Here is a 15,862-nt window from a genome sequence, read left to right on the forward strand (position 1 = left end):
GGTTCGTGGCGCACTGTGCCCCAGAGGATGGTGGAGCAGGGCGCGATGGCTACTGTGGCCTGTCAGGGAATGATGAAACTGCGCGGAGTCTGCCACAGGTAGTGGAGCAGGGTCGTGGGTGGAGCCCGACTTCTGGGGAGTCCGGGCGGAACCCCCTTGGAGCTGACGTTGGGGGCGGAGCTCGGCTCTCGTAGGAGTTCGGGCGAAGTCTGCTTGCGGCTGCAGTCGTTGGCGTTGAGGACGTAGCTCGGATCCCTTAAGAGCCCGGTCGGAGCTGTGCTGATGTCGGTGCTGGAGGCAGAGCCCGGCTCCCGTAGGAGTCCGGGCGGAGCTGTGCTGCAACCAAAGTCAGAGGTGAAATCCGGCTCCCATAGGAGTCCGGTCGGAGCTTACCCGTAATTGATGCCGGAGGCAGAGCCCGGCTCCCGTAGGAGTCCGGGCGGAGCTGCATTGCAGTTGATGTCAAGGACGGAGCCCGGCTCCCGTAGGAGTCCGAGCGGAGCTGCGTTGCAGTTGATGTCGAGGATGGAGCCCGGCTCCCGTAGGGGTCCGGGCGGAGCTGTGCTGCAACCAAAGTCAGAGGTGAAGTCCGGCTCCCGTAGGAGTCCGGTCGGAGCTTACCCGCAATTGATGTCGGAGGCAGAGCCCGGCTCCCGTAGGAGTCCGGGCGGAGCTGCACTTGCTGTCGGCGGTGGAGCCCGGCTCCCGTAGGAGTCCGGGCGGAGCTGCACTTGCTGTCGGCGGTGGAGCCCGGCTCCCGTAGGAGTCCGGGCGGAGCTGCATTTGCTATTGGCGGTGGAGCCCGGCTCCCGTAGGAGTCCGGGCGGAGCTGCACTTGATGTCGACGGTGGAGCTCAGCTCCCGTAGGAGTCCGGGTGGAGCTGCACTTGCTGTCGGCGGTGGAGCTCGGCTCCCGTAGGAGTCCGGGTGGAGCTGCACTTGCTGTCGGCGGTGGAGCCCGGCTCCCGTAGGAGTCCGGGCGGAGCTGCACTTGCTATGGGCGGTGGAGCCCGGCTCCCGTAGGAGTCCGGGCGGAGCTGCACTTGATGTCGACGGTGGAGCCCGGCTCCCGTAGGAGTCCGGGCGGAGCTGCACTTGTTGTCGGCGGTGGAGCCCGGCTCCCGTAGGAGTCCGGGCGGAGCTGCACTTGCTGTTGGCGGTGGAGCCCGGCTCCCGTAGGAGTCCGGGCGGAGCTACACTTGATGTCGACGGTGGAGCCCGACTCCCGTAGGAGTCCGGGTGGAGCTGCACTTGCTGTCGGCGGTGGAGCCCGGCTCCCGTAGGAGTTCGGGCGGAGCTGCACTTGATGTCGGCGGTGGAGCCCGGCTCCCGTAGGAGTCCGGGCGGAGCTGCACTTGATGTCGATTCCGTTGAGGGTTTCGGCTGTGGGTATTTTATACCCAACAGTAACCATATTCACGTAGGTTCTGAGTGTTGCGATTGTGACTATTCGACCTATCTGGACATTGGGTACCATTGCTAGATGGTCACTTTGATTAGTACAGGAATTGGTTCCTGTGCTACCGACTTAGGTTCGAACCTGTGAGATCACACACATTAGAGGTTCCTATCTGATCTGATAGCTGGTGAAGAGTCCTTCATGTCTGGGATTCTATGATCGAGAATCAGGATTCTCTGATCATAAATTTCACACATTTTGGATACCGGGGTCAAGAGTCCCACTGGTTTAGGACTCTTCGATCAGGGTTATATATCGATGAATTCTGATGCCCGATTACCCATCGGATTTAGACTCAATATTTATGAGAGATTTAATTAGTGATTTGATCGCTAATTAACTCAATTTGATTAAGTAATTTTTTTTTGATCAAGTCCAATTGAATTGGATTCAGTTGGGTTTGACCCGATTAGGTTAAGAGTTGACCTAATCATCGAGATGGTTTGGTCCCTGATATGATCAGGGGTTGGGCTTAATCAATTCCTGATTTGATTAGGATTTTATTGAGCCTAATTAAGCCTAATTAAGTTAGGTTTAAATTAGTCTAATTGGGCCTAACTTATTTGGTTCAATTAGGTTGGTTTAAATAATGAAACCACCTTGACCCATTCTCCCTGCGCCACCTCACTTCCACTGCGCCCATTTGAATTCACAAGAAGGAAGTTCTCATGAATTTTTCCTCATGCAAAGCCTTCCTCACACCCTACTTTAATGCATCAAATGAGTGGATAAGGATGATTGGTTGGCCATTCAAATTCAAAATAAAGTTTGAATTTGAATGAGCAACCAATCTTAGCGCCTTGACCTTATCCTCTTTTAATATCTCATTTATTACATGAGAAAATGTTTCTCATGAAATCACTCACGTACAAATTAAGCCACACCCTCCTCTTCTCACACCCTTAGTGGATAGGGATAAATTGGTTTCCATTTGAATTCAAAATTTGATTGAATTCAAATGTGCAATTACTCATCTTTATCCTCTCACGTGGATAAGACATTTGTTGTTGTTTTAAAAGGAGGAGAAGAGTTGGGCGTGGGTAATTGGAAAAATTTTGAAGAGAAAATTTGGGTGTGAGAAATCCTTATGCGTGAGATGAAGGTCCATATCCTTTCGAGAGAAAAAGATAAAAAAAAAGGTGCGCAGGGTTTCAGTGAGTTCCCCAGGGTTTCAGCCTGGGGTTAGGGAAGTGAGAAGGTGAGCTACGAGTGTCGTGAGCCCATCAAATTTCAGTGAGATCTTCATCATCCTCTTAAGCATGTCTGCTGACGATCCAGAGTATCCAAAGAATTGGCAGACATCGATCGAAGGAGTTCGATCAACATCGACCGTCGAAAGGACTCTACAACAAGCTAGCACTCGTGAGGAGTCGATCAGATCGAAAACTTTATGTGGATGATCTGCAGAGGCCAGACACGCTGTGTGGCTGCATCGCGATGATCAGACTCTTCCAACGATGATCAGATTGTGGTGATCTACTACCCGCACAAAGGTATTATGTTTTGAATACATTATAGTAAAGTATTTATTGTTCAAATTTGAATTTTAAATTTAAATGCATGCATGCTATATATCATATTTAGATCCTAGTGTAGGATAAATTTATGTTAATTAAGTAGATTAATTAATATTTTTTTACTGTAAAATCATAATTTTAAAAAAGTTTTAAAATTACCATTTTACTCCTACACTAAATTTTGCTTCAATCAGATGACATCACTCCACCAATCAAAATTTTTTCAGATTTATTGGAATTTTTTGATTGGTCGAATGATGTGGCACTGCGCAGCGTATCAGGCTCTATATAAACTCTGTCTTTACCTAGGGTTTAAGAGATTGTGCCCAACCCATCAAAGCTGCCACCCCCCTTCCTCTTCTCCACATCTCATCTGAAGTCCTCCCTCCCCTCTTCATGCCCAAGGAGTTGGGCATCCATCTGATGCAAGATCAAGGTGTGGTGATGCCTTGAACAGAAAGGCTGTAGGAGTCCTTCGACAAGCTGTAGCTCCAACTTCAAGAAGACTTTTGAAGATCTTCCTAATCAGATTTAGTTTTAATTTTTGGAGCAGAGATTTGCAAGGAGATGATGATCTAGGTCCTATCTGAGTGGATACTGGTAGAGGCCAGAGAATTACAGGGCTAAATCAGAACCTCAGGCTTGCTGCGATCATCTACAGGGTAATCAGATTACCTTTGAGGTATTTCATATTTTCTCATACTTTTAGATTTATTTTAGAATTAATATTAGATAATAAAATTAGATCTAAAGATTTAGATCTAAAATAAATATAGGATAATTTTTTTTTTTAAATTATTTCACCCCATATTTGATGAAATCTGAAAGATCCTACAAGAAAAAAGGTGGTTTATCCTTCAACTGGTATCAGAGCCAGGTTCATGGCTCAGTTTTAGATCTAATTTAGATCTAATTTTAATTTTAATTTATCTGATATTAAAGAATTTTAGATGTCACATCAGATATGATAGGATCTGAAATCAAAATATTTAAAATTAAATCTGAGAAGATCTAACATGCATGAGATGCATGACTAGACTAGGAATAGTTTTGATCTATGAATAGTCTTGTAAGTTTATATTTTAATGAGATTAAAATATAATTTAGATCTAATTTATTTTCTATTTTTTTGATGATATAAATGTCATATTAAGATAAAAAATAGAAAATAAAAATTTGGATGATACATAAGATTGATCTGTTGCATGCCTAGACTAGTTGTAGAATTATTCTAGTAACTGTCTAGAATAAATTTTATGTTGAATAGTTCAATTTAAATTTTATTTTTTAGATGTTACATGTGATGTATTAAATCTGAAAGCATGTTAATTAGATCAATTTTTGATACATGAGATGTATGCAATGCATGTATTAGTTAGATCTTTAATTGTATATGTGATATGTAAATTTAGATCTAACTAGTTTTGTAGTTAAATTTATATTTCTGATTAAGGTGTTCCTCATGGTCGTCCGGTCATAAGAACAAAGTAGGGTCTAAAGGCCCTCTCCTCTCATTCAATGGGTGTTCTTATGACGTGTAGGGGTGCTGTACATTCATCCTTAATCAGAAATCAAAACTTACTTTTCTGCAAAATTCTAGATCCTGAAACCCTAGGATTTATTTTATATATTTTGTTTATGAACCCAAGACTTAATGAATGAATTAAGCTTATGGAATTAAATTAGGTCTAAAATTGAGAATTTCAGATCTAAGTTATTTTCATAAAATTGGGTTCAGGATTGGGTAGCTCAATTAGGTCTAGCGGTTGATCAAACCGAATCAACAGTTAGTTAGGTGGGATCATGAAAGGTAATAATTGACCAGCCTAATAGGATTAAGTCTGGATCAAGATCGAATCACATTTAGATGTGACTCGATCAAGTTAAGACCTAATTTGGCTCAGTGGTTAGAGCCTAGATTATAGGCTAACCCAATTAGTTCTAGTTCGACAATTTGGTGTCTAAGATAAGTTAGACAGATACGACCGACTGGTTTTTAATTGGGAGCTACTCGACTCGAATGCGTTCTTGTCGAGTTAATGGCATATCCCTTCCACCGGTCTCACTTACCTGGCCATATGTGTCGATCCTGTTCTGATTAGAGGTGGCTATAAATTCGAGCTAACCCATGCCACTAGGTTAGTCATAATTGTTATGACTATGTCAAGCCAAGTTTAAAGAGACCTAAATCAAATCTCCCTAATAAAAATATTAAGTCTAGGTCTTCCACCATTATGGATGTGCAGGCCCTTTTCGAGGTTGATTGTTCTCGGCTGGATACAGTAGCTCAGTTGCACCGAAAAGATGCAACCATGTCTATTAGGTATTGGATGCTATGAATTAAAGGATGGGTTGGGCTCAATATTCTGGTGGGTTTGACTTAACTAAGGATTGGAGCAATATTCTGGGCATAGTGAGCTTCATGAATTAGAGATCAAGTTTTGAATGCACCATGATTAGAGAATCATTGGACAAGAGTTGTCCACTCATCGGTTGATCCATCACCAATAACTGTTAGGTGAGGTGATGAGCTAGTCGGTGAGACCGCACCACCCACTAGAAATCACTGATCATGGAGATTTTCACATCACTACAAAGGGAGTGTAGGGATCTGAGAAAATAGTGGGAGCCTAATTTATTTAAAAATAAAACTCCTAAATAAATTGGTTAAGTCTAATTACAAAATCTAACTAGAAACTTTTGACTCTCTACAGGAAACATGACTGCATCCAACCCCCTGACCAAAATACTAGACACCCACAGATTGACTGGACCCAATTTCAAGGACTGGTTAAGGAACTACAGAATTATTCTGGATTCCAAAAAATTGACCCATATCTCGGACCAGGACCCACCTGCCATGCCAGCACGTCCGACTGCTGAATAGAGAGCATCTCTAGAAAAATGGATGGATGATGATAACAAAGCAAGGTACTACATGTTGGGTGCAATGTCTGATGACTTGCAGCACCAACATGAGAATATTATGACTACCCGTCAAATGTTGGCTCACCTACAAGAGTTGTTTGGTGAACAAAGTCGCGCAGCCAAGTATCAAGTTTGTCAAAGACTTTTTAAGGCTAAAATGAGTGATGGGAAGTCAGTCCAAGATCATTGTTTGACAATGATCAAGAATCTTGAGGAGCTTGAGAAGCTCGATGTCATCTTAGACATGGATTTTCAGATTGATGTGATCTTTTAGTCCTTGTCTGATGCATATGGTCAGTTCATCATGAACTTCCATATGCATAAAATGCAGTGTACCTTAGCCGAGTTAATGAATATGTTGGTTATGGCTGAGCTTTCTATAAAGGTTTTAAAAGGCTCAGTTCTTACTGTGGAGCAGACTTCTTCCAAGAGAAAGTCTTTTGGAATGAAAAAGAAGTCTGCAAAGAAGCAGAAGGTGGATAGAAAGAAGAAGAAGACAGAACCGAAGAAGAAAGCTGCTGAAAAGAAAAAATATTTTTACTGCCAATCAGATGGCCATTGGAAGCGGAACTGTCCTCAGTACCTGGCCACCCTAAAGAATAAGAAAGATGGTCCTTCTGGAGGTATGCTCATTTTAGATTCTAATCTTACAGTTTCTTCTGCATCCAGTTGGGTGCTTGACTCTGGTTCTAGTGCTCATTTGTACACTTCTATGCAGGGTCTTGAGGAGAGTAGGAGGCTGAGGGATGGGGAGATGATCCTACGCATCGAAAATGGAGCAAGAGTTACTGCTGTGGCCGTGGAAACCTACCCTCTTTGATTACCATTAGGATTAGATTTATTTCTTAGAGATTGTTATTATGTGCCTGCAGTAAGTAGAAATTTGATTTCTGTTTCATGTTTAGCACAAGAAGGCTATGTGATTAGCTTTCATAAGGACCATTGTAACATATTTTATGAAAATAATAAAGTTGCAAATGATTTTCTTACTAAAGGTCTCTATTAGCTACATATTGATGTATCTGTATTTAATATCGAGCAAAATATGAAAGCCATAGAAATTAAAAGGCCCAGAGATAGTCTAAATGATAGGTATCCGTGGCACCTAAGGCTAGGTCATATAGCGGAAGACAGGGTTAACAAATTGGAGAAATCCGAGCTATTGAGTTTGTCGACTTTCGAGTCATATCCAATTTGTGAATCATGCCTTCAAGGCAAAATGACCAAACTCCCTTTTGTAGGACATGGGAAAAGGGCCACAGACCTACTTGTCCTAGTACATACGGATGTGTGCGGCCCATTTGATGTGCTGGCTAGAGGCAAATATGTCTACTTCATTCCCTTTACCGATGATATGTCTAGGTATGGGTATATATTTCTAATGAAGCACAAGTCTGAAGTCTTTGAAAGGTTCAAAGAATTCAGACATGAAGTAGAAAAACAAACAGAAAAGTCCATTAAGGTTCTTCGATCAGATCGAGGAGGTGAATACCTTAGTCGGGAGTTCCTAGACTATCTTAAGGACAATGGCATAGTCTCTTAATGGACTCCACCTAGAATGCCACAACTCAACGAGATTTCAGAATGGAGAAATCAGACTCTATTAGATATGGTCCATTCCATGATGAGCTTCACAGACCTCCCTGAGTTTCTTTGGGGATATTGTCTCATGACAGCAATATATGTATTGAATAGGATTTCATCTAAAACTGTTCCTACCACACCGTATGAGATATGGCATGGTAAGAAGCCAAGTCTGAATCATCTCAGAATTTGGGGTTGTCCGGCTTATGTCAAGAGACAGCAGGCGGACAAGTTAGAGTTCAGATCTTTTAGAGCTCGATTCATAGGATATCCTAAAGAGTCATTAGGATACTATTTTTATATTCTGAAAGACCACAATGTGATTGTGAGTCGAAATACTATTTTTCTTGAAAAATAGTTTATTCAAGATGGTGGCATCAGAAGAATAATTAAACTCAAGGAGAATGTCTCCCAAGAGCAATGAGCTAAAGAACCTGAGGAACCAAATGAATCAGAACCAGTCCTAACACAACCTCTTCCACCTCATAGATCAATTAAGATTTCTCATCCTCCTGAAAGGTACTTAGGTACCATACAAGAGGATATAGAGAAAATGTTCATCACGGAAAATGAGGCTCATGGTGATGATCCCAAGACCTATGATGAGGCAATATCAGATATCGACTCCAAGAAATGGTTAGAGGCAATGAGATCAAAAATTGACTCGATGCACTCAAACCTAGTTTGGACCTTAGTAGATCCACTTGAAGGTTTTGTACCTATTGGGTGTAAATGGATCTTCAAGAGAAAGATAGGTGCAGATGGGAATGAAGAGACATTCAAGGCTAGGCTCGTAGCGAAAGGTTATAGTCAGTGCGAAGGCATTGACTATCAGGATACCTTCTCGCCCGTAGCCATGCTAAAATCCATCCGTACATGGTTTGCTATTGCAGCCTGTTTGGATTATGAAATATGGCAGATGGACGTGAAGACAGCTTTCTTAAATGGATATCTTGAGGAAGATATCTATATGGAACAGCCACCTGGTTTCACATCTAGTGAAGATGATCACAAGGTTTGCAAGCTGCAAAGGTCCATTTATGGACTTAAGCAAGCATCTCAGAGCTGGAATACTCGTTTCAATGATGTGATCAAAATGTTTGGTTTCATCAAAAACGAGGAGGAACTATGTGTGTTCAAAAAGGTCAGTGGGAGTGCAGTTGTCTTCCTCATATTGTACGTAGATGACATCCTCCTAATTGGGAATGACATTCCCATGTTGACCTTAGTCAAAGTATGGTTGTCTAAGGAGTTCTCTATGAAAGATCTAGAACAGGAATCCTTTATACTGGGTATTGAGGTCTATAGAGATAGACCAAATAGGATGCTGGGACTTTCACAGAAGATGTACATAGAGGAGGTGCTAAAAAGGTTTAGCATGGAAAACTCCAAAAGAGGTTTAGTACCTTTTAGATATGGCATTCATCTCTCCAAGAAGATGTGCCGTAGCACTCCTGAGGAGATTGAACACATGAGCAAGATCCCTTATGCTTCGGCAATTGGGAGCCTCATGTATGCCATGCTATGTATATGATATGATATAGCCCATGCTGTGAGTGTCACAAGCAGATATCAGTCGAATCCAGACGAAGAGCATTGGACTTCTGTAAAATATATCCTTAAGTACTTGAGAAGAACTAAGGATATGTTTCTAGTCTTTGGGAATGGAGAACTCTAGATTTAGAGATATACAGACTCAGACTTTATGTCTGATATAGATGATCGAAAGTCGACATCTGGGAGTCTGTTCATTTGCAATGGTGGTGTAGTTAGCTGGAAGAGTTTCAAGCAGACGGTGATTGCTGATTCCACCATGGAGGCAGAGTATATTGCTGCATTAGAAGCTACGAAGGAGGCATTCTGGTACAAGAAGTTTGCTGCAGAGCTTGGAGTGATATCATCGAATGCCATCCCTCTTTACTGTGACAATAATAGCCCTAGCTAAGGAGCCAAGGTCTCATCAGAAGTCCAAGCATATCGAGCGATGATTCCATCTGATCCGTGATTACCTCAAAAAAGGATATGTTGAGGTTAAGAGAGTCGACTCCACAGACAATGTGGTAGATCCGCTAACAAAGCTATTAGGCCAGCAAAAGATCGAAGCCCATCTTGAGAAGATGAGACTTAGATATGTAGCCAATTGGCATTAGATCAAGTGGGAGTTTGTTAGATGTGTGCCCTAGATGCCAGATTGGCTGACACATTCCTATATAAATCTAAGGGTAAATTTATAATTTTGACTATAAATCAATAAATAGATTATTTTTTTATTACATTGTGTACATTGTGTCTGTGATACATCCTTTGAGTTAGTAGGAATGTCAATTCATATTTTCAAGAGTTGAAAATTTAAGGCATGAATTTACATAACTAACTCATAAACAGCTCTTGACCATAGGATCATTATGAGGATGGTGATCGATCTGGAAGATTGGTGTATGATTGCTTCTTTAGGGTAGATGTATCTTGAGTCTACGGTATGGCGACACCGAAGCAAGAGTACAGATATTCGTTGAGAATGAGAGTACTGAGCGTGACCACCTTAAGCAGTCATAAGGAAGTCTACTTTCTCGTCGATGACTAAGCTCGATGCTGTAGTTGTGTGTCTAGTTCTTTGATCTGAGGTACATCGACAGTTCACCTTGAGTGTGTTATAGTTTGACTACACCATAACTCGATCTCCTAGTCATTCGAAACCCTGAGGTATATGTTGGCTGTAGCATATTCATTGTAGGAACCAGATCGCACCAAGATGGGATCTATCAATCTCGATAGATGAGAATAGTTCTATGATGATCGAAAGATTGAGTCCTTAAGCTCATGGCCATGGCAGAGTGAAATAATGGAAAAGAGTTTTTCATTGGGGTTTCACATCGGACTCAGATCAATCAATTGATTCATATGACTGATGTTGGGTTTGACGAGTTCACCTTAACCCAAATTAAGTCGGAACTCATGATAGAGGAACTCAATCACATAGGTAGCTGCACCGAGAGGTTCATCTTCAATTCTGATGGGTTGCCACCATATACTGCTAGGTGTCACTGATGGATTTTGGGAGCAATTAGAATGATCTTGATGATCGATAATTCTAATTGTCTGAATCAGAAGAGTTCTGGTCCGTCGAAAGGAGTTTTGATGATGTCGATGATGAGATCATGATATTTCTCATTATCATATAGAATTGAACCTAATTGGGTCACACTAACAAGGTTCAGGATCTGGATGTCATCAATTGGGCTAGCCCAATTGATTTGGATTAGATCCAATTAGGTTCAAGAAAATCGTGCTAGCACACGATTGAGCCTAACTTTCTCTTCGTGTAAAGTTTTTTATCTCGACTGAGCCAAATATGATTTGACTCCTCCAGAGAATCTTGAGAAGGTTTCTCTCAGTCTAAATGAAGCTTGTCCAGCTCAGAAAAAGCTTGTCTTAATTCATGAGATGAATTTAAGACAAGCACCTGCTAATTCCTGACACCTGCCATTTTCATTTTAGGACATCTATCAAATGTTGACATATGGGTCTTAAACTGAAGGCCACTTGACAAGAGATTATTGGAGGTTTTTTGTGGAGTGTCCACCTATCAAAAATAAGCACCAAAGTGGGTGCCACAATTGGATAAGGCTTGCACCCCAAGTGGATAAATATCAAGAGGAGTCTTGATCAACATGGACTCTTTGGTGCCAACATGATTGTGCTTATCCAATGTTGGTGCCAACTCTTGGAGAGAGGCTTGGGTTCTTATCTGATGTGATAAAATGACGTCACTCCACCAATCAAAATTTTTTGATTGGTCGAATGATGTGGCACTGCGCAGCGTATCAGGGTCTATATAAACCCTGTCTGCGCCTAGGGTTTAAGAGATTGCACCAAACCTATCAAAGCTGCTACCCCCCTTCCTCTTCTCTACATCCCACCTGAAGTTCTCCCTCCCCTCTTCACGCCCAAGGAGTTGAGCATCCATCTAATGCAAGATCAAGGTGTGGTGATGCCTTGAACAGGAAGGCTGTAGGAGTTCTTCGACAAGCTGCTGCTCCAACTTTAGGAAGACTTTTGAAGATCTTTCTAATTAGATTTAGTTTTGATTTTTGGAGCAGAGATTTGTGAGGAGAAGGTGATCTAGATCCTACCTGAGTGGATACTGGTAGAGGCCAGATGATTGCGTGGCTAAATCAGAACCTCAGGCTTGCTGCGATCATCTACAGGGTAATCAGATTATCCTTGAGGTATTTTATATTTTCTCATGCTTTTAGATTTTTTTTAGAATTAATATCTGATAATAAAATTAGATCTAGAAATTTAGATCTAAAATAAATATAGGATAATTTTTTTTTAAAATTATTCCACCCCAGATTTGATGAAATCTAGAAGATCCTACAAGAAAAAAGGCGGTTTATCCTTCAACTGGTATCAGAGCCAGGTTCATGGCTCAGTTTCAGATCTAATTTAGATCTAATTTTAATTTTAATTTATTTGATATTAAAAAATTTTAGATGTCACATCAGATGTGATAGGATCTGTTGGGTATAAAATACCTCCCAGTCGAAGTTCATGAAAGGAGTGACCCTCCAGGGATTCTATCGACGTCTGACCTTCGACAACATCTTTCCAAACCTCTCTGGCAGCCGAGCCTCCGCAACGTTCCCAAGCTCTGTCGATGGATAAACCCCCACCAGTGTAGGCCGAATTCTCCATGACAGGCGGACTCCACCCAAGTTTCGATCGTGGTCGACCACCTGCTAAACCTCATCCGGACTCCTACGGGAGCCGGACTTCATCCCTGACTTCAACTGCTGGAAGACTTCATCCGGACTCCTACGGGAGCCGGACCTCGTCCCCGACTCTGACTGTGGGTAGACTTCATCCGGGCTCCTACGGGAGCCAAAATTCATCCGGACTCCTATGAGAGCCGGACTTCGTCCCCAACTCCAACTGCAGGTAGACTTCATCCGGACTCCTACGGGAGCTGGACTTCATCCCCGACTCTGACTGTGGGTAGACTTCATCCGGACTCCTATGGGAGTCGGACTTCATCCCCAACTTCAACTGCAGGTAGACTTCATCCGGACTCCTACGGGAGCCAGACTTCGTCCCCGACTTCAACTGCAGGAAGACTTCATCCGGACTCCTACGGGAGCCGAACTTTGTCCCCTACTTCGACTGCGGGTAGACTTCATCCGTACTCCGACGGGAGCCGAACTTCATCCCCAACTCCAACTGCAGGTAGACTTCATCCGGACTCCTACGGGAGCTGGACTTCATCCCCGATTTTGACTGCGAGTAGACTTCATTCGGACTCCTACGGAAGTCGGATTTCATCCCCGACTTCAACTGCAGGAAGACTTCATCCGGACTCCTACGGGAGCCGGACTTCATCCTCGACTCCGACTGCGGGTAGACTTCATCCGGACTCCTACGGGAGCCGGACTTCGTCCCCAACTCCAACTGCAGGTAGGCTTCATCCAGACTCCTACGAGAGCCAGACTTCGTCCCTGACTCTGACTGCGGGTAGACTTCATTCGGACTCCTACGGGAGCCAGACTTCGTCCCCAACTCCAACTGCAGGAAGACTTCATCCAGACTCCTACGGGAGCCAGACTTCATCCCCGACTTCAACTGCAGGAAGACTTCATCCGGACTCCTACGGGAGCCGGACTTCATCCCTGACTCCAGTTGCAGGAAGACTTCATCCGGACTCCTACGAGAGCCAGACATCTGTTGGGAAATGTGTCCCAAAAAGCCAATCGTCAAGCTGTTGACGGTTGAGCAACCAAGTATTGTAATTGATTTGTTAATAAATAAAATATATTTGGCATTTTCATCATAATCTTTCATCTTCTAATGAACTCCGTTGTTATGATGAAGTCCTTAGGACTATTTAAGTTCGATAAAGAGAGGATTTATCGATTAGTCCTTAAAACTGTTCACGACCAAATGATAGGCTGTTAATAAGGACGACAGCTTCTATCAAGCATAGGTCGCTGTAGGCCATATGGGTTGGTTGTCCTCTTAACCAAGGAGTGTGGAGACACTGGTATGGCATACAGGTGAGATGTAAGGGTACATCGTCATTGAACGTGACCAACTCCAGAGCATTCTACTGTCGAGAATGTCTCTGATGGGATATAGGTATAAGTGTCCCTTAGACTTGAGATCGCCTCAGTGACTTGCAAGCAACTCACTGTGCTTTGGTACTGGACTAATTAAATTTTTAATTCAGGGATGGAAGGCTTCTGGGCACAGTCAAGTACTTGCGAAGTCAGAGTGTGATCGAGATGGGATTGACCACTCCAAGAGTTGGAGAAGAATGAGTCGCTGTATTTCAATTTAGCAAAACTTTGGCCAGGGTAATCCATCAGATGGATTTGATATTTTGAAATACAATGTGGACAACCTGATCAGAGTTGACAGTTGAGCTCTGGGGTGTCCTATGATCATTTTGGTCAAGGGGATGAATTATATGAAAACTATATCCGCATGGGTTCTAAGAATATTGTTCTACACATTCGACCTATCCGGTCGTCGGGTACCATTGCTAGATGGTCACTTCGATTGGTATAAAAATTTGTTCCTATGCTACCGGCTTAGGTTCGGACCTATGAGGTCATACACATTAGAGTTCATGATCCGATCGGATGGTTGATCAACGATTAAGAATCATTATAGGGTTAAATAATCAATACGATTGACATTTAACCCAGTGCAAGTGTTGTAGGAGGATCAATTAGCAATTTGATTGCTAATTGGCTTAATTTGATTAAGCCAATGGGTTGAGATTAAGTCTAATTAAATATGATTTAACTAGATTTGGTTTGGGCTTGATTGGATCAAGTCCAATTGGTTTATTGGATAAGCCAAGTGCAAGGAAAGACTAGTCCTAGTTCAACTAGGACTTGGGTCAATCTAATTTCTAATTTGATTAGAAAATTAATTCAGACTTAAATATAATTTAATCTGATTAAATTAGGTTTTTAATTGGGTTAAGATCTATTTTAATTGGGTTGATCTAATTTTGATTTGATTTGGTTTGGGAAACCAAATTAAAACAAGTTATGAGACAGAATCCTAGTAGGACTAGGATTCCACCTTGCGCCACATAAACCTTCTCCACGCCCTCTCTCTTATTCAACGCCAATCTCCACTTATTTTGTGCAACAAAAGCCCTCTCCCAGATCTCTCCCACGTTCACAAAAGGTCTCCTCTCTTCTTTCTTACATGGAAGGTGATTTGGATCAAATCTAAAAGGAATAAGTTTGGATTTCGAATTCTATGAGATAGAGTTTTAAAAATCCAAATCTCTTTCAATTTTGCACCGAATTTATCCAAATTTTTTTTTAGAATTTTCGTGGCTTTTAGGGTTTACATTATACACCCTTTTCTGGTGATCCATGCACGAAAATATGGAGGAGGTTCTCAAGAGTTGGGCGTCCCTTAACTTGCCATGTTTGGATAAGCCTTGACTAGGTGTTTGACCTAGACAAGGACTCTAGCATATCTCTCTATATAAGATGAGTTTCTTTGTGAAATTTTAAGGGGAGATAGTTTTTTGAGAGGCCTTTCCGCCATCCAAAAATCAGAGAGAAATACCTTTGGGTCGTGGAGATATAAAAGACGCAAGTTTGGGTGTCTAGAGAGAAAAACGTGAAGAAGAAGAGGGTCTTCTTCTAGGGTTTTTATTTTCATATCTTTCCTCCTTCCATCTTGAGTTTCCTGAGAGCGTCTCAGATCTAAAACTCCTCCTTCTACTTTCCATCTTTGGAAGAGTCCAAATCAAGAAGAAGGAGGCACCTGATCAACCATCAAAGAAGGATCAGCGCAGTACTAGCATACTGTGCTGATTTCCTGAAGCAGGACTTCTGATCGAGATTCGTGGGCTCGTGTGGACGACTCCTAGAGGCCGGACGTGTGTGCGGCTTGCAACATCATCCTTAAGCCCGGATCAGCGAGGTTAGAGCATCTAACTTGCAAGGTAATAGATCTGATCTATTATTTAATACATACATTAGATGTAGCTAGTATAGAAACATGTTGATATGATCAACATGTAGTTCATACTATATTTATATATATTTTAATTTTTTATTTAATGCTATGTAATAATCATATAATAAGATCTTAGATCTAGAGATTTTTTGATCTTAAAAAATAAATTTTAATTTATTTTAGTCTTCCGCTGTATGATCTTGAAAAAGTTTCAAGATCTAACCCTGAAACCCTAGATCTGGTTCCTACAATTGGTATCAGAGCCTAGGTTCTTTATTACATGATTATTTATACATGCTTAGATTATTTTTTAGATTAGATCTAATTTATAATCTGATTATTAAATCTGAAATTAAAATTTTAGATCAATCACAAACTGCAAGGTTGT

This window comes from Elaeis guineensis, chromosome 1 (genome assembly GCF_000442705.2).
Source record: "Elaeis guineensis isolate ETL-2024a chromosome 1, EG11, whole genome shotgun sequence".
Lineage (NCBI taxonomy): Eukaryota > Viridiplantae > Streptophyta > Magnoliopsida > Arecales > Arecaceae > Elaeis > Elaeis guineensis.